The sequence below is a fragment of the Arvicanthis niloticus genome, chromosome 1 (genome assembly GCF_011762505.2).
Source record: "Arvicanthis niloticus isolate mArvNil1 chromosome 1, mArvNil1.pat.X, whole genome shotgun sequence".
In the NCBI taxonomy this organism is placed as follows: Eukaryota; Metazoa; Chordata; class Mammalia; order Rodentia; family Muridae; genus Arvicanthis; species Arvicanthis niloticus.
This window is the reverse complement of record NC_047658.1, coordinates 98,351,756-98,371,955: the sequence shown is the minus strand read 5'-3', so window position 1 is coordinate 98,371,955 and position 20,200 is coordinate 98,351,756.

Below are 20,200 nucleotides of genomic sequence, written 5' to 3'. Positions count from 1 at the left end.
GGCCCCAGTGATCCACTTCCTCTAGCTAGATCTTACCTCCCAAATTCTCTACAACGTCCCAGAACCGTGCTACTGTCTGGCGACCAAGTGTTCAGACATGAACCTCTGAAGGCCATCTCACATTCAAACAGCAGCTGTGGTTGGGAAACTCTGCACCTCCTGGCTCCCCACATGCATAAATGATGGGAGTAGTTATGGTAAGTGTTATATATAATATAATCTCATAGTTGATTATTTAAGACACCCTGGCCATGGACAAAGTGGTGCAGACCACAATCCTGCCCAGGTTGTAAACTCCCAAGAGCTCAGTGTGAGTCTTCCTCAAACACTCCTACCTTGTAGTACAGAGGCTTTGGCTCCTGAAGCCAACTGATTTTAGAAGACATCCTTTGATAGATAGTAGGGATATCTTGGGGGCCCTGCTTCTTCTCAGTCCAGGTCCTCTTTTTTATCCTAGGAGTTTTGCTACCCAAACCAGCCTGAGACTAGGATGGCAATAGGAACAAGTAGGAAGCCAGAGCTCCATTGCTCTTGCAGAGCAAAGTTGCCTAGATTTAAAGAAAAAACAAACAAACAAACAAACATTGGGAATTGGGGCTGAGCAAGGAGGGTAAGGGAAGAGGAATGGCTGGTCCTCTGGGCTAAGGAAAAAGATGAGGCTGGGGTTGGGAAAGGCAGACCTGGAACTGGGGCTCAGAGGCCATCTTGAGAGGCTGCTGGGATGACACTTGCTTTGCTGACAAGGCTAGAGGAGGCAGCACCAGGCCTGGGTGATTCATAAATAGCCCTCAGAACCTACAGGTCAAGGGTCCTTGCTCTCCTGGCTCCCCAAGAGTCTGCCTGGTCCCTAAGCTCAGGAAACTCTAACACTCCCTCACTGAAGATGAAGCATATTAGACCTTCTCAGGGAGCTCCAGAGTGTGGTTCTGTGGCCACCTGCATGAATGTATCGTTTCAGGGGCATTTGAGACATTGTCCTTCATGGACTCAAAGGTTAGGTATAGATTCCACCTTGCTGCTGGCAATGAGGAGTATAGAAGACAGATGGAGCAGCTCCTACCAGCAGTATGCTAATCCCCTGTGCACTCAGTGGACCAGGAAATGGCTGGCCATTTGCGCTGCCATCAACACTCAGAGATGATGCCTCCAAGTTCACGTGTCTTTAATGCCATCTCCTAGTTAGGACTCCTTAGAGCAATTGGTCCAGGGTGGCAGGCAGCATGAGGAATGGGACAAGAGATGGATGTGTGGGCTATCTCCAGGAAGCTGCAAAGAGCCCACCTGCACACTCATCCTGCCCTGGCTTCGGTGCCCTTGGGCCTGTCCTCGCATTCCCAACTCTGCTGCTCTGAAAGAGCTACTGGCCAGAGAGCGGAAGGAAATGAGAACAGAATTGTTATAGTGAAGAAGACTGACCACTTCTGGGGTCCCTGCTGAGTCTCAGCCCCACGTGGCTTTCTGTCCATTATTCATGGGGTTGAGGGTGACATAGCCGAGGACAATGCTTGCATTCATACTGCTTGATTTTCTGATTCTGTGATGTGTAAGAGGCTGTTTTGGGTCTATCTCCTCGACCTTCTTTCTGTTCATCTCCTTCCACACCTTCAGCCCAGTGCTTTGGGTGTAAAGTGTTGTAGCTCTTTCTCTTGTGTCCATAAGTCCTAAGATCCAGGTGTCTAATCTATGGGAGGTCTCCAAAATGAGTAAGCCCTCCCTAGCAGGCAGGATAAATGCAGACCTGACTGACTGCTCCTACCTGCAACTCCCCTCCCCCCAAGTGTGTGTTCTATTCACACTGTCCAGACTAATGGGGCTCTATAGTCTTTTATATGAGAACATACACATTGTCTCTCCAGGATCTAAAGGTATCCCCTGGGGTGCCCCAGATCCTTGTCATCTTAGAAAGACACTGCTGGGAACACGCCCACTTTATGCAGAAATGCTTAATCAGGGGCCCTCTTTCCCAGAAAATGTGAGAACAGCCGAGGAATGATAAAGAATTTATCTCAAAACTTAAATTTATCTTGAGTAGGAAAACACACTTATTTTATTGTTGACTTAAGGCTACAATTGCATCTAGTATCCTAGGCTAAGCTAGGAATGAAGCAAATGTGCCTTGGATATACAGGATCTTCAGCACTAAATTGCATGATAGCTTACTCTGAAGGTCAGTCTTCGTGGCCGATTTTCACAGCATGGTCTTAGAGAGCATCATTTTGATAAAATTATCTGGGCACATCTTGCAGTGTCCCAAACTTAGTCCACAGCACTCAGATCACCCCACTTTGAGTGTTCTCAGTATTACGCCCGCCCATTCTTTTCTCTTTTAGATTGAAGAATGGTCATTTTCTCATCTGCTAAGGGCTTTCACAAAATCTCTATCATCACGTTCATGACGGTGTGACATCCTGCAGGGCACACAATTTGGAGATACAGTTTGTACTCAGCATACACAGGCTTTGCGATTGCATCTGACAATTAGTGAGACAGAAAATAAGGGTGCAATACGAGTTGGGCTGGGTAGGGAGACCGGGAGGGACTGGAGGGTGAGGGGGTTGCAGGTTGGAGGGGTGGGGGGAAGGTTTATGTGGATGACACTTACATAGATACTATGTAGCCCAATGGCCTTGGCATGACTTTCACTGACCTAAGGAAAACATTTAAAGGACACAGTAACGAGTTATGAGAGCCAGGAGAAGCTGGGCCCAACTTTTTTAAGTGTCGGGGCCTCCTCCCTTTGTTAGGAAGTAAGGAGCCGGTGCGGCTGCTTTCCTCTCCATGATTCCTGTTGGGTTTTTCTGGGCCAGATCCTAGAGACAACCTGACAGAAGACACAAGCCCAGAAAGAGAAGCAGCCATGTGCAGCACAGTGGCACACAGCCGAGAAAAACTCTAGACCCTTGGGGACCTCCTTAAGCTGAGTTCCAGCTAACTTCTCCTTCCTGGAGAGACAGAGGGAGAGAATTCTGCCCCAGGCCTCTCCCAGGAATCAAGGTGGCGGAAGGTGGCACTTTGGGAAGCCACCCTTGTTCAGCATCAGCCATCTTCCGGTTGTTTAGTACAACTTAGGATACACACTCCCCCTGGGCAGGTTCTGTGCACATTTTACAAGTCTCTTCTCTCTCTTTCTCTCTCTCTCTCTCTCTCTCTCTCTCTCTCTCTCTCTCTCTCTATCTCTCTCTCTTAAATTTTGTCTTACTACCCTGTTAATTTTATTCTCATTTTAAAGTTGAAGAAATGAAGACATAGGAGGACTATCTATTCATTCCAGGGTACCACTTATTCCAGGTATTCCATTGTGAGTAGAGACGTGGTCCCAGACCGTCTGCCTCTAGGACCTCATACGAAGGACAAATACTTTAGACAATGTCTTAGCTTTTTGTCACTGTGGTAAATACTTGAGAGAAACAATTTAAAATTAGGCAGGTTTCATTTTAGCTCATTGTCTGGGAGAGATTAGTGTGTAGTCACTTGGCTCCATGTCTCTGGGCCTAAGCTCAGGCTAGGCATGGTGGTGGAAGGGTGCCCTGGGCTGAGACACAGACAAAGAAGTCAGGCACACCCTCAGTGATGCACTCCCTCCAACCAGATCCCACATCCCAGTAAGAACATTCATCTCTTAGGTCACAGTCTTCAGGATCCACTTAATACTTAGTGACTGGATTCACCACCTGGGGGCCAGGCCTTGACATTGGCCTTCTGAGGAAGACATTTCTTAGCCAGGCTTAAACAGACACTAACTTGGCTTTTTCTTCTAGGTGTGGGTAATACCAGGAAGCAGCACTGAGGCATTGCCCTGTTGTCACAATTGATAAGGATAAAAAAAGAGACCGAGAAGAACTTGTTCGATCTGCCCCATTGTTCATCCAGCGCCAGTTAAAACCCAGTGTCCCCTAAAACCTTAAGTATGCTGTTCATGAGTCAAGAAGGTGTCTTCCCTCAAAGGCTGCCTTGACAAAGCTGTGGACAGTCTCACCAGGCACAGAGTATTTTTGTAAAGATGTTTCATTTCTTAAAACTAATAAAATAATTGGGTTGAATATGTTCAACACAGACATTTCCCTACCAGTGAGCTCTTTTATGGCCACTGAAAAAGTCACTTTTGGGTGGGTGGGGGGCTCATTATCCCTCAAGAGCTCATGCTCATTTGCATATGAAAAAGGAAGTTCATAAAAGCCCTTTCTTATTTTCTAATGTGGGTTCAAATCTGGGGCCATTATCATCCTATAGAAAGACCCAAATGGCATATGGATCATTCTGGAGAGAGGGGGTGAGTGCCTTTTAAGAGAATTGTTTTAGGTTTTGCAGGAAATTAATCAGAGGGATGGGCTTTGTGGAGCAGGGAGCAAATCTAATCTGTCCTTTGTTCAAATTCGCCTTGCTCCAATTCCTAGCAATTGTACACAACATGATCTTTTGTTCAGGAGACACTTGTTACATGCATAATTAGAGACTGCAGTAGCTGTGTTTAAAGAAAAACTGTTTTCCAATGTAATGTGTGATCTTGATAATAGTATTTTCATCAAAGGTAGCAATTACATTCATTAAGCTGGGACTGGCGTGGAGGCGAGGAAATTAAGTGGGAAGTGAAGAAAGAGCTCCCCCCCCCCTTTTTTTTTATCTCCTTCCCTTTATAAGTTGAAATGCACCATGGTGAGCTGTAACTGGGAAATACATAGTGAATATAAAAAAATAAATTCCCCCTTAACCTTTCTGAATAATGACCCTGCAGACATCCTAGGGACAGCCACTATGGATGCACTTTTCAAATTAAAGGGCTTTATTCCTCCTTAATTTCCAATGCAAGTTTTAAATGAGCCCAACATATGATTCAGATCTTTAAAGGCTGCTGGGATCTTCAGGATTAATTCAATGTCCTTTTCACACATAAATTAGTAGTTTTGTGTCCTTAAAAAAAATCACAACAAGGCATAAATCAACCAGTTTAGGAGAGAAACAAGGCCAGGCACCTATTTCTAATCATGCCTTTAACTATTGATTAGGCTTCCTTCGTTCATTCTGAAGGTGTTGTAAATGAGGTGAGCACATTTGAGATGGAGAAATAGTACCAGGGGAAAAAAAAGAAACCCTGCAGATCTTTGAATCTGTATTGCTGAGAGAAAAGACAAAGTATGTGTGTGTCTCTCTGTGTGTGTGTGCACACGTGCTCCTGTCTGTCTCCTCCAGGCAGACGTTCTGTGTCCTCACACTCCTAACAACTTGATTAAAAGTCCTGCTTAAAATGTGACCTTGCAAGGTCTCAGAGGACACAGAGCTCAGATTTTATGCAACAGACAGAAAGATAGTAAGATGCTCCGGGAAAAGCAGACGGGGCCCAGCTCACCTCTCAGCACCCTGGCTCCTGCCCGTGTTTAACCTCAGAGGTTTTCTGAGACAATGAAAGCAGTCCCCAGAAGTCACCTGGGAACTCCTCTTCTTCCCACTGGGATGTGTCCTCTCTGGGTTGACTGACCCACATGTCATGCCCATCACCTAAGAATAAAACAAAGTATTTAAACACAATCAACACTTCCTGTTGCCTGCACAGAGAGGCCCTGATGACTAACTTAGACCCAGGTCTAGGAATGTTACTCCCCAAGGGAGTTCTGTAGTTTGAGGAAAAGTGGGATTTCTGAAGTTATTCAGATTTGCTCTCTAACCTACTTACTAGCAGTTGGTTTGACTTTAGGAGACAAGAACATTGGATAAGTGTCAGGAGACTCACCTGGTGGTCCCTGCCTGCTGTTCACTGACGCCTGAGTGTGGTCCTGGTAACATCTTACAGTGATCTTTTGAGGTGGACATCAGTATTGTCGTTACATTCACTTTTCATTTCAGAAAAATCTGGCCTTACAGAGGTCAAACAAGTAGCCACTGGAGTGGTCAGAATAGATTCATCCTTCTAAACCCACAGGATGAAGCAAGCCTAGATGCCCTGGTGTAATGAGAAGGAGTCCCTGGGAAGTAGTAAATCATGAGGAGTCTACCCTCAGGAATGGGATTATTATCATCCTTAGAAAAGGAACCAGAGCCAGCTCTTGTCTAATGAACCCTTAACTACAAGGGCTTTCTCAGGATATGGTCTTAGCTATTTGGGATGCTAAGATGGGCAGGGATTGAAGAAAGGATTCTTTCTCTTATACCCCAAAGCTTTTAGAATTCTAACTTTTCCTTTCTCCTCTTGATCCTAATTCAATTTTTTTTTTCAGACAGGAAAAAAAAAGTGTAATCCTAATTTCAAAAGTTTCACAGTCTTTTGGGCAGGCATGGTGAGTGCACACCTTTAATCCCAGCCCTCGGGAGGCAGAGACAGGTAGATCTCTATGAGTTCGAGGCTAGCCTGGTCTACGAAGTGAGTTCCAGGACAGCCAGGGCTTTTGTACAGAGAAATCCTGTTTCAGAAAAAACGAAAAACAAAACAAACAAACAAAAAGTCTTACAACCCACCTGACTTTAATTTTCCTAAGTGCATTGTGTTTCATCTTTCTACCCCTGAGGAACTTTGCCCGTCTACCCAGCACCCAGTGAACCATGCTCAGCAGAGGCAAAGTTCTCCATCACTGTCTGGTGTATCCTGGATTCTGTAACTGCCACTCGTACATCCACCATGTTTCTACAGTGAGGGCGGCTGGGGAATCTTCCTTTGAATGTCTTTCTTGCTTTCCAAGGGCAGTGTTGTTGGATGTATCCAGGTTCCAGCTTGTTTTCTGAGGTTGTTCTTTTGCTTTTTCTTAAGATTTTGGGCTTCTCTGTACCCACACTTGGAAGCTCCTGGCCTTACTTCATATTTCCTTTGTCAAGAAAAATAAAGTTGGACTATTTTCCTAGGCTTGCCTTCATCCCACTCCAGAGAGCATCAGATGCCTTTAGGGACAAACTGGTGGGGAGGGGCCTCCACCTCTCTGGTCTTCAGCCTGAACATTAGGCTTGAAAACAGGAATGTACTTCTGCCATATACATATATGTCATGTTCATACTCCAGACCTCACAAGGGTAGGTGGGGCCCCGTTAGCTTTTCTTATGCCAGGAACCCCCCTCACCTACTTTCCCCTGAAACCCTGGCTGGCTAAATAGACCAGGCTAGCCTCAAACTCAAAGAGTTTGCCTCCTTCAAACTCAGTTTGCCTTCCTCTGCCTCCCAAGGGCTGGAAGCAAAGGTATAATATATACCTTGCCTGGAGGAAGCCTATTCTTAAATCAGAAAATAGAAATCTATATGAAAACACGGTAACAAAGGCATTTAGGAAATATTAAATTAATTAATTAGAAACTTCCTGATGACTAATATTTATGGTACTGGAATGTTCATCGTAGCATTGAATGCCACTGGAGAAGAAAATAATCATCAAGTTCACCTGGCTACAAATCCCGCAACCCACAACAGAGACCTGACTTTATGTACTGATGCAATAATGGCACAAATGCTATGGGATTAGCCAACCACCTTCTGATTAAATTTAATGCCCACTCTATGAGATGGAACCCTTCCCTTGTGCTGCTAATGTAGCCAAGACTAAATAGTTTATGCGCCTATGGGGAAACCTAAAACTGTTATTCTGCTAAAGGAGCATAGCAATAAAATGACTCCTCATGACATTTTGCTCTCCTGTGTAGATCAGTACCTGCTGGGCTCAGCGTCACCAGAGAAGCTTCCTCTTGTAGTACATGGGAACTAACACAGAGGCCCACAGCTGGACGATGCGGTGAGAGTGACAGATTTTGGAGCATTCGGCCCTAAATGGGATGCCTTTATTGAGCCCCCTTCTCAAGATTCAGGATCTATGGGGAAAGGATTCTGAAAGACTGTAAGAGCCAGAGGTGGTGGATGACTCAGGGAAACAGCATCTTCCAGGCACAGCAGAACTGACACACATATGAACTCACAGAGATGATGACAATGCGAACAAGACCTGCATGATTCAAGCCAGACATAATCCCAGCACTGAGTAGTCCCACTGCTAACTAAGACGTAGTCCCACGCCTAAGTAAGATTTGTAATTAATACTTGATGGGGAAGAGAAAATCAGTTTTCCCTTAGTGGATCGACACTGAGTATATCAACCATGTCTCAGGACAGGCTGCAGGCCCAGGAGTGGTTGGTTGGCTAATGCAAAACAGACTCTATGTTTATGTGTTGTTAGGGCCTAGGCAAAATATTGAGGCCTAGGTAAAATGTTAAGACCTAGGTATCAGTTACTTGGATAGCCTGCCATTATAAGGAAACTTTCTCATATGTTTCTGCTGTTACTAGAAAACTTTCTAATGCCAAGATTGATTATATGTCCTGTTATGTTCTGTGCCCTTGGAAACCAATCATGATAGAAGTTGGCATAACTGTTTCGAATAGTTACCAATGTAGAGGTAGTTCTGATGCTAAGGTTTGGTTCTCCAATTAGTTCTTGGTCTGTCAGTAAAGAAGCCATGAGCTAACTGCGTGGGGTTGGGGGGGGAGGGATAGGTGGGACTTCCAGGTTCCTGGAGGCAAGCAGACAGGTGCTAGGAGAGGAGAGTTCGCCTTGCGTCTGGGGGAGAAAAGGTGACCAGCCATGTGAGATCTCAAATGGAGTGCCACACAGGCCATTCCTACAGGCTGGTGGTCAAGGATGTTTAGCAGGGACTAGATGTAACTGAGCAACTAAAGTTTAGGGCAGTTAGTATGGAGATAAGAATATTGATAAGGGCGGAGCTTTTCCAAGCAGGAGATACGTAGCACCCAGCAATTGTGTCCAGAGGCAAGTTGAAATGGAACAACTGTGTGTGTCTGTGTCTTTTATCCATGGATTCAAGGGAAGCTGGGTGGGGGGCTGGTATCATAGCCCATTCTGGAGCTTAGGTGGGGTAGTGAAAACTACACGTAACATACCCGCAATAAGCTTGGATCTGAAACAACCACCCAACAGCACTTCCTGCACCTGTGTACAAGCTCTTATGGTATAAGCTGCCCCTGGGATGGACTCCAACATAAGGGATATAAGAAACTATTTGGAATAAGACTTCCATTTTTAGTAGTAGTTCCCTGGGAACTGACATCCTACTTGGCAGAGAGAGACGTGTACATGGGTAACTGATATCCTGGTTGGCAAGTAAAGACATGAATATTAGACAAGGCAAGTCCCCTACCACAGTTGAATACCCCAACCAATGGGAGCAGGGTAAGTGTACAACAAAGACGTGTTCCTGAAGAAATCCCTTATCCCTAAATCCTGATTGGTGGAATACCTTGGCACAGATGTTTGTGAACTTTGTGCTTAAACACTCTGTAGCATCTTAACTCAGGGTCACGGTTCAGTTCCCGAATCTGGATCATGGCCCTGGTCGATCAGTCCTGGGGCATATATATGCTCAATAAACTATCCCTGTCTGACTGAGATCAGTGTTTGGGTGGTTTCTGAGTCAATTCAATTCCTGAACCCGAGTGTGTGTGTGTGTGTGTGTGTGTGTGTGTGTGTGTGTGTGTGTGCATGTAAACTTTTTGTTTTGTTTTTATATTTGTTTGGCTTGCCTGTTGATTATTGTTGTCATTTCTTTTTTCTTTCCTTGGATAGAGAAAGAACATGAAGCTGGGTGGATAGGGAGGTGAGGAGGATTTGGGAAGAGTTCAAAGAGGGGAAAGAATGTGGTCAAAATGTATTGTATGAAAAAAATCTTTTTAGAAGCTAGAGAGATGGCTCAGTGGTTAAGAGCACTCGATGCTCTTCCAGAGGACCCAGGTTCAATTCCCAGCACCCACAACCTTCTGTAACTCCAGTCTTGGGGGAATTTTATACTTTCTTCTGGCCTCTGTGGGAATTGCAAGCACATATTGCACAGACATACAGGCAAGCACGCATACACATAAAATAAAAAATACATAAAATCTAAAAAAACAAAAAAAAAAAAAAACCCATGCTATAGCCTAATTATTCCAGTACTATGTATACCATACCAGAGTCTTAGGTGTGGCTAAACAGATAAAACCTTCAAGCTTTTTAGATTCAGCAACAAAGGCATTTAAGAAATATAGCTTTTAAATGAACTACTTTTTTGATTTTTTTATTTTATATTTTATTTACATTTAAGATGCCATCCCCTTTCCACATTTCCCCTCCCTAGAACACCTCTGTCCCATGGCCCCCCCCTTCCTTTTTGCTTTTATACGATTTTTAAAAAAAATGTTAATCAAAGGATTTATAAGTTTGGTAATGCTCAATCAGAAGCGTAACCCAATACCCAACCTAGATATAAAAACTATCTTTGACAGGTGGAGACATGTGAACATCTGCCTCCATGCCCCCTCTCTCTTTCTCTCTCTCATCACCTAGCTTCTCCTCTTTTTCATCTTCTCTCCTTGTTCCATCTCTTCCTCTCAGTACTCCTTCCCACTTAGCTCCTCCTACATATCACTCTTCCTGTTAAAGTAAAACTTTTCTCTCAAAATACAATTAGAGCATACTTATTCCTAATTGTACCAGTGAGGTACAAGATAGTCCTAATACCCAGTCCATCATTTTGTTGACTAACCAGAACCTCTGTCATCTCTTCTAGCTAAAACACTTACTTTTGATCCTGGCTTTTTTGGCTTTAGAATGAATGTCAGCTGAAAACCATCTACTCAGATCTTTTCTCTCAAAGTAAATAGCCAGGATTGGCTATGAGACTATAGGTCTTCAACCCCATCAGAAATCCAGAATGACTGAGTTAACTGAAGTTATGGGAAACACTAAGCATAGCTTCTAAAACTTAGCCAATTTATAGAGACCGCTGAACACCTGAAAAGCCCCTATACTACTGAATGTTGGAGCATCAAATCTTCAGCCTTCTGGCCCAGAATCATCTGACAGACCTTAGTGATGCAGGATTATTAAGGGCTGATTACTCTGTCTAGGCAGATATAATCAGTCGACTATTCTGCATGTGTGTCCTTTTCTGAACAGTAATTTGTCTGTAGATGGAGAGAGGCAATTCTTGCCTAGTGGCTGTCACCGCACAACTGGAGTATCTCCAAGGATGCTCAATTTCTTCTTAGAATCCAAGACAGGAAGCTGTCAGGAGCAGACAGGTCTCTAATCAAAATGAACATTAATATATAAATATTTGTAGCATCAGTTCTATGGACTTCTGATGTTATGAAAACCAACTATCCATGTAAGGTAACCTGGACTGTTGTCTGTTCACTCCTCTCAACTATTTCTAAATAAAATATGGAAAACACCCTAACAATAAACTCAAAAATATGAATTTGCTATAGTCCCTTAACTCATAGGTTAACCGTCCCAAATCAGTTAAAAAAGTTAAAAAAGGGCTGGGTCTAGGCCTTGTATTCCTAAATGTGTTATACAGGCACAATGCCCATGGGAGTATCAATATTCATCTCATTTTTATATTAATAAGAGGCTCGTACCAATGAAAACCTTAAATTTGAAATCAAAGTAAATTTTGTACCATTTAAGAAATTGTAACTTCATCTTGGTAATAATTATACTGATTTCTACCAATAGGTTATGGCTAAGCAATAAGTCCTAGCTAATCCCCCCTGTTCCAACAAAACCACTACTTTTCCCTAGAAAGACAGACCATTATTAACCACATTAGTCCCCAAGCTCAGTGAATAGGGGCGCTGACTCTTCTTTAACTTCTTCAAGCTGATTAAGGGCGTTGAGATTTTAGAAGAGGTGTGTGTGTGTGGGGGGGGAAGAGTAAGTTGATAAGCCTCTGATGCTGTGTCTTCACTGAATCCAGATGGAATTCCAGGACATCGGAGGTTTGGGCAGGTCTGCTCAGTATGCTTGATGAGTAGATACACCAAGGCTGTGTATTCTGCAATATACAATTCTCAGAACAAGTTTTAGTATCAAGAAAAAAAAATTCCGCCCCCCCCCCAGGGGGCTGACATTTTTTTTAAAGATGTTGGTTCTGACAACTTTTTTTTTGATTGTTAAAATTGGTTGTAGTATTTATGTTTCAGATTTTATCCCCTTACCCTACTTCCTCCCACCACCCAGAAACCTCCTATCCCATCCCCCTCCTCATGCTTCTATGAGGCAGTGACCGCACCTACTCCCCCTCACTATCCCCTCCCCGCCCTCACATTCCCCCCCACTCTGTGTTCATTTTTTTTATGGGACCAAGAAACTCCTCTCCCACCTATGTCCGACAAGGCCATCCTCCCCTACATATACCTCTGGAGTCTTGGGTCCCTCCCTATGTGTTCCCTTGCTTTCCACCTGGGGTCACTAACCCTTTCTGCTCCTTCAGTCTTCTCACTAAGTTCTCCATTGGAAAACCCCCGATCATATCAGTGGTTAACTGTGAGCATCGTCCTCTGAGTGTGTTAGTCTTTGGCAGACCTCTAAGGAGACAGCTATATCATGTTCCTCACATTATGCACTTCCAGCCATCCACAACAGTGTTTAGCTTAGGTGGCTGTACATGGGATGAATACCCAGGTGGAATGGTCTCCTGATGGCCCCTCCTTCAGTTTCTGTTCCATGTTTTGTTTCCCTATTTGCTCCCTTGAGCATTTTTGTTTCTCGTTCTAAGTAGAACTGAGGCATCCCCTCTTGGTCTTCCTTCTTCATGAGCTTCATGTGGTCTGTGGGTTGAGTCTTCGCTAATCCAAGCTTTTGGGCTAACATCCGTGGAGATATGTTTGTGTAGCTACCTTCTTTTACGGTTTTTGGAAGATTACTTTCTTGTTTTTTCTAGGTTGTAGTTTCCCTCCTTGTGTTGGAGTTTTCCACCAATTATTCTTTGAAGTGCTGGATTTGTGTTGAGATACTGTGTAAATTTGGATTTGTCATGGAATATTTTGGTTTCTCCATCAATAATGATTGAGAGTTTTGCTGGGTATAGTAGTCTGGGCTGGCATTTGTGTTCTCTTAGGGTCTGTATGATACCGGTCCAGGATCTTCTGGCTTTTATGGTCTCTGGTGAGAAGTCTGGTGTAATTCTTATAGGTCTGCCTTTATATGTTACTTTGCCTTTTCCCTTACTGCTTTTAGTATTTTTTCTTTGTTTTGTGCATTTGATGTTTTGACTATTATATGGCGGGAAGTATTTCTTTTCTGGTCTAAACTATTTGGAGTTCTGTAGGCTTCTTGTATATTTATGGACATCTCTTTCTTTAGGTTAGGGAAGTTTTCCTCTATGATTTTGTTGAGGATATTTACTGGTCCTTTAAGTTGGGAGTCTTCCCCCTCATCTATACCTATTATCCCTAGGTTTGGCCTTCTCATTGTGTCTTGGATTTCTTGTATATTTTGGGTTAGTAGCTTTTTGTATTTTGCATTTTCTTTGACAGTTGTGTCAATATTTTCCATGGTATCTTCTGCACATGAGATTCTCTCTTCCATCTCTTGTATTCTGTTGGTGATACTTGTGTCTATGACTCCTGATCTTTTTTTTAGGTTTTCTATCTCCAGGGTATTGTCCCTTTGTGATTTCTTTATTGCTTCTAGTTCCATTTTTAGATCCTGCATGGTTTTGTTTAATTCCTTCTCCCGTTTGGTTGCATTTTCTTGCAATTCCTTAAGGGATTTTTGTGTTTCCTCTTTAAGGGTTTCTGTCTACCAGTGCTCTCCTTAAGTTCTTTGAGAGTGTTATTTATGTCTTTCTTAAAGCCCTCTATCATCATCATGAGAAGTGATTTTAATTCTGAATCCTGCTTTTCTGGTGTGATGGGGTATTCAGGGCTTGCTCTGATGGGAGAGCTGGGTTCTGATGATGCCATGTAACTTTGGTTTCTGTTGCTTACGTTCTTGCACTTGCCTTTTTGCCATCTGGTTAACTCTAGTGCTGTCTGTACTTGCTGTCTCTGACTGAAGCCTGTCTTTCCAGTTATCTAGCTTGTGTCTGATCTTCTAGGGGTCCAGATGTCCCTGTGATCTTTTCCAGCTGCACTGATTACAGTGGTACCTCTAGGATGCCGCAGGATATGGTGCCTCCAAGGTAGCAGTCCAGCTAGGTGTCTGCTGTTCTGGGTGCAGTGTCTCCTCTAGAATATCTCAGGATATGTTGTCTGACACTCTGAGTTCAGTTGTTCCTCTGTGGCTCTGGGCTGAGTGGACCTTCTAGTATGTCTCAGGTGGAATCCAGGGTCCACACAACAGCAGACCTGGCAGAGGTCTGGTCCAGGCCTCAGATCCGAGAACCAGTTTCTAAGACACTGTCCAAGTTAGAGCGCCTGGAATCCCTGCTTCCTCTGGGTTCTTGGAGGTTGGGGACAGAGCTGCCACCCAAGATCTGCTCAGTACTCTGGCCCAGACCGGAAGGAACCAGTGTTCCAGGCCGGGAGTGACTTCCTGGGTCCTTGTGGGTCCCAGTTACTCCCTGTTTAGGGCGGGCCCTGCTGTCTGCTTACCTAAGATTCTGCCTGAGTTAGAGTGCCTGGGATCCCCGCTTCCTCTGGGTTCTTGGAGGTTGGGGACAGAGCTGCCACCCAAGATCTGCTCAGTGCTCTGGCCCAGACCGGAAGGAACCAGTCTTAAATTAACTACTTAATTTTTAATAGATTTAATTTATTCTATGAGTGTTTTGCTTGTATGTATGCCTATGCACCATGTGTGTGCCTAGTGGCTGAGGAGGTCAGAAAAGGGTGCTGGATCCGCTGGAACTGGAGTTACAGACAGTTGTGAGCTGCTATGTAGGAAAGAAGTAATTTTATCCACTGAGACATCTCTCTGGCCATAAACAAAAAAATAAACAAATACATTGACTGTTTAGAAAAGAAGAAAGTCTATTTATCCACAAAACAGCATTGGTAATGAAAGAACCACTAGTCATGACTTGAAAAAGGGAGGGGGGAGCAGAGACAGGCAGATCTTTAAGTTCAAGGCCAGCCTAGTCTTCAAAGTGAGTTCTAGGATAACCAGGGATACATAGTGATACCTTGTCTTGAAAAACCAAAAACCAAGGATGAGGGGTGGAGAGAAAGAGAGAGAGAGAGAGAGAGAGAGAGAGAGAGAGAGAGAGAGAGAGAGAGGATTTAGGTTCATAGCAAACTTCAGAGGTAGGTATAAAGATCACACACACACAAACACACACAGAAATGCACGTGCTGGAATCACACCCATAAGGCTGATAAGCCTCTGTTGGTATATTTACTTCTGAAGTCCATAGGTCACATTAGTGCCAGCACTTGGTGGTCAATGGTCAATGTCCTGTGGGCTTGGACAAGTGAATGACTCATCAGTTCCACATCTCACAAAACAGCTTCTTCTCCAACCCACGAGCTCATCTTTCTCTCCCTTAACTCCTGGAACCCACTAGTCTCTTCCCTACCACCATAATTCTACGTTTCTCAGAATGTCATCACCCAGATTCCAGTCCTGTGTTGCTTCATCCAGCGGGTACTCTGCTTTTATTTTGCTTTATTATGTCTTTTCATGGCTCGGTAGTTCATTTCTTCTTTTTAAAAAATTTTAACAATTTATTTTATTCAACTTGGAAAATGAGTACAAATCCCTGGGCATTTGGGTTGAGGAGTGACAACTGAAGGGTAGGCATGAAGGAGAAGGGAGATGGGGCGAGGGTAAGCATCACAGCGATCACATCACTACATGGAAGGGGAAGGTAGATGAGTTCAGCTGAGAGCTCACATCTAGAGGAACACCATAGGGAGGAGGCCTAAGATCTAAGCTGCCACCAGTTTCTGTCCCAGTGCAGAACTTGAGGCAGCTGGCTACTGAGTTTGTCCTGTGATAACAGTAGCAAGAAGGCCTCAGGGACCATGCTGGTTAGCAAGAAGAGTAGGAGGGAGCTGATGGTGGCTGCCCTGGGCAAGCTGTGAGTGTGTGTGTGTGTGTGTGTGTGTGTGTGTGTGTGTGTGTGTGTGTGTGTGTGAATTCCTGGAGGTGTCTAGCTGGGGTTAGGCCTGTCCTCACTGGAAACCCTGGTTTGTCCTCAGAATGTCCCTGAAGCTCAAAGGGGGTACTCTGGGGCCCAAAGAACAGACATAATGTCTTTTTATCCAAATACTCATCCCTTCCTTACCCTGCCTCCTCAAACAGCTCAATGCAGAGTCAGACCTGGACAGCACTGTGGTTGGAATGGAGGCAGAGTGTCAAATCTCAATGACAATGCAAGACTGAAGTTTCAAGTAGTCTTCTGCATCAAATATCATATGTTTGGCAGGCACTGTACACAGAACTTGGAAACAAAGCACAGGTCCCATGTGGTTGTAGAGGGCTGGTAGCTCCAGGAACCATTCCTTTGGTAAGTCCTGAGTACTAGGTCTGGGTAAAGTTCAGCACCCCAATAATGGATTCTGAGCAAGGAGGGACGACGTCTCATGACCCATGCAGGCTCTAGGTGATTGAACTTGATTGAACTTTAGAAAGTTGAGCTCAGGAGGAAAAGAGAGCCTTGTCCAGAGCTTGTGGTCAGTTTCCTTCAGTCAACCTGTGGCCAGGCCAAGAGCCCCATCCTCCTGAGACAATGCATTTCATCCAGTGTGGAATGATCCTCCACTCTGGCTAGGTTATTGTTTATTTACCAATTGATTTGTTGATGGATACCTTGGTTGCCTCCTTCAAGTTTTGGCAATTATGAATAAAGCCACTCCCTGTAAACATCTACATGTGTGGGGCCAAACTCACTTTTTTTTTTTCCAATTCCATTGGGTAAGTACTAGGAAGTGTGATTGCTGGATTGCTTGGTAATGGTATGTTTTATTTTCTAATAGCCAGCATGCCTTCCAGTGTGGTTGAACTGCCTTACATTTCCACCAAAGAACAAAGGCCCTGGTTGCTTCCAACTCATGGCAGTTCCAGGCATGTGTAGTGTTTTGTGTCAAGTATATAGTAGGGATTTGCATTTCCCAGACAGCATCTAAGGTAGAGCATACTTCCACATGTTCATTTGCCATCTGTAATTCTCTTTTGCTGAGGATACTCTCCCTGTTTGGGTCCACATCTTATTTTTGTTATTTATTTGTTATTATGTGTGTGTGGGGGGGGAGGTGGGGAGGTGTTTGGAGGCCAGAAGAGAGCATTAGAGCCTCTAGAGTTGGAGGTTGAGAACTGTTCAATGGTGGGTGCTGGGAACTCCACTCAGGTTCTCCATAAGAATGACAGTCAACAGGTGGGAGAGCCTTTGGGGCTGCTTGGCAAGAAGCTGACATGGGCCAAGGGCAAGGAAATGGGCTGCTTGGCAGGAATATGACATTGGCCAAGGACAAGGAAGTAGGCTTCAGGCAAGAATCTGACATTAGGCTAGAACAAAGAAGTAATTTCAGTCGGGAATCTAAATTTTAGGCTAGAACAAGGAAGTAGGCTTCAGACGTGAAAATGACCTTGGGCTAGGACAGGTAAGTAGGCTCAGATACTTTGGTCATCCTGATAAGCCCTTAGAAACAGTGATTACGAGGAGTGTTCATGTAATTGGGTTTAATGCCTTGCTTTATCTTTGACTATTTGGATTTATTGTCTTGCTTGTTCCTTGACTATTTGCATCTATTGTATTGCTAGGCCCTCAGCCTAGAACGACCTTAATACATGCATGTAATCAAAATGGTATAAAAGCATAAAGGAGGAGGGGGGATGGGATGGGGGTTCTAGGGAGAGGAAACAGGGAAAGGGGATGACATTTGTATTGTAAATAAATAAAATATCCAATAAAAAAAAAGAAAAAAGGAAAAACCGAACAACCATCATTGTTAACCATTTGAACTATGCAGACCCTGGGCCTGCTTTTCCCCATTGCTGAATATAACTCTGTGTAGTATGAATAAGATTCTTAGAAAACATCTTCTTAGTTTGTGGTTGGCCCGGTTGTTCTCTCAACTATGTCTTCTGCAGAGCAGAGCCTCAATTTCAGCCTCTCAAGTCTTTCATGGGTCACATGCTACTCAGCTTTCTATCACTATGACAACACTTGGTATGGTCAACATTTAGAGACAGTTCATTTTAGCTGCCCATCTCAGAGGTTTCAGCCCACTTTTTTTTTTTTTTTTAAACCCTGCTACTTTTGGAATTGGGGCGAGGCAGTACATTATAATGGGGGTGGATAGCCCAGGAAAGCTGTTCATCTGATTCCTTATAGTGAGCCAGGGGACATGGAGGAAGAGAAAGGAACTAAAATTCTCCTTCAAGGGGACATCCCTAATGACCCGAAGACCTTTTATTAGGACCCACACCCACATCCATGGTTCCACAAACTCCTAAGAACACTTCACAGGAACAAGAATATGCCACATGGACTTTAGGGGACATTTAAGACCTAAAGCACAGAAGGTCATGTCTGACATGTCACACTCAGCATGCCATTGAGATGGCTTATTGGGTAAATGTGCTTGGCTTCTAGCCTGAAAGCCCGTGTTCATACTCAGGGACCCACATGGCTGGCCATGGCATGTACATGTGTGTGTGAATGCATGTGTGTGTAGCACATACTGAAATAAATAAATATTAAATAAATGAAATATGTCATTGGCAAATCCAAGGTCTTTTCTTTGGATATTTCACATTTGTGTTTAAGATTTAATTGTATGATTTAAGTTCTGTGACAGGTATGTCTATGTCTTTTTTTTTTTTTTTCATATGAATATTTGGTTGTTTTAGTCCAGTTGTTGTTAGAAAGGCTATCATTGATTTGTTTTTTATTGACTTTGTTCCTTTGATATTGGCCAATTTGCAATACTTATCTGGGTCTATCTTGAGGCTCTGAACTTTGCTCTCTTTGTTCTTTGATTGACATTGTACCTGGTCCCTGTAGCTTTACAGTTGAGTTTTGAAGTTAGGCAACTCTTGAGTGTTGCTCTGCCCCTTCAATACTGTTTTGCTTATGCTTGTTACTTTGCTTCTCTCACATAAACTGTAGGATTCACTTGCTAATATCTGCAAAAATAACTTTCTGGGGAATTGTGCATGGCTTGTATTGAGTCTATAGGCACAGTAATTTTGGAGGAACTAATATCTTGATAATGCTGACTAGTTTCACCCATGAACATACAATATATGCCCATTTAATTTGCTTCGTTTATTCATCAATGTTTTGTAGTTTTCCTCATATGGATCTAGTACATGTTTTGTTAGATTTATACCTATTTCATTTTAAGGAGTATTAGTGTAAATAGCATTACTTCTTTAAACGTCAGATCCCACTTATTCCTTGGTGGTATATAAGAGACTGACCTTCAGATGTTAACTGCTTGTTCGGCAACCTCACTAGCTTCACATATCTTCCTGAGATTTTGTGTCATTGATTCCTTTAATTCTACACAGATTGTATTGTGTGATTTTTCTGGGGAGACATGAACAGATGTCTATTCACCCTAGAAGAACACCAGCATGAGACAAAGGAAACAAATCTACTAAAAGTCTAGCTTGATCAGTCAGTGAGTTTACTAGGGCTACTTAAAAGAACATGGGTGACTTTCGGGGTAGCTGCATTATCGACAAACTTCACCCCCAGCACAGGTGTAAAGCTGTCTCTCTAGAGCTCCCTGGACAACAGCCCCAGTAAAGAATCTCACCTCTCCCCAATTGTTTAATGCTTATATAGCCTTTAGAGAGGGTCCTTGGGAATCTTAAGACTCAAGACTTTCTGGTCCTTCTGAGTTTTAGCCTCCTTCCTCCTGTTCCAATTACAAAGAAATAGCTACACAATCATACCACCTGTGAACAAAAAGATTTGTTTCTTTTTTTCTAGTAAGTATACCTTTCTTTTTTTTCTTATCTTACTGCATTAGCTTGGATTTCTAGAACAAGGTATAACAGACAAAATTTTTAAAAAAAAATTTTTTTCATGTGTACGGATGTTTTGCTTTCATGTATGTTTGTGCACCATATGCATGCTTGGTGATGTCAGATCCTCCAGAACTGGAGTTACAGATGGTTGTGAGCCACCATGTGGGTGCTGGGAACTGAGGCCCCTGATGAACAGCTGGTGCTCTTATCCACCAAGCTATCTCTCTAGCTCCTTTTTTTTATTTCTGTTTTGAGACTATGATTTAATTACATTTCTTCCTTCACTTTCCTCCCTCCAAACTTTCCATCTTCCGCAATGTTCCCTGGGCCTTAGGAGTGGAAGTGTCTTATATACCCTGTGACTGTGCTTCACAAATCTGCACTTTTTTTCAACATAGTATTTTTATCGAATCTTTGGGAACTTCACATCATGCACCTGGTCACACCTGTAGCCCAGTCCTTCCATGTGACTTCCATGGAGTCCCCACCCTCGTGACCTCCTCCCAAAACAAAGTATTAAATTTTAAAAAGTCCAG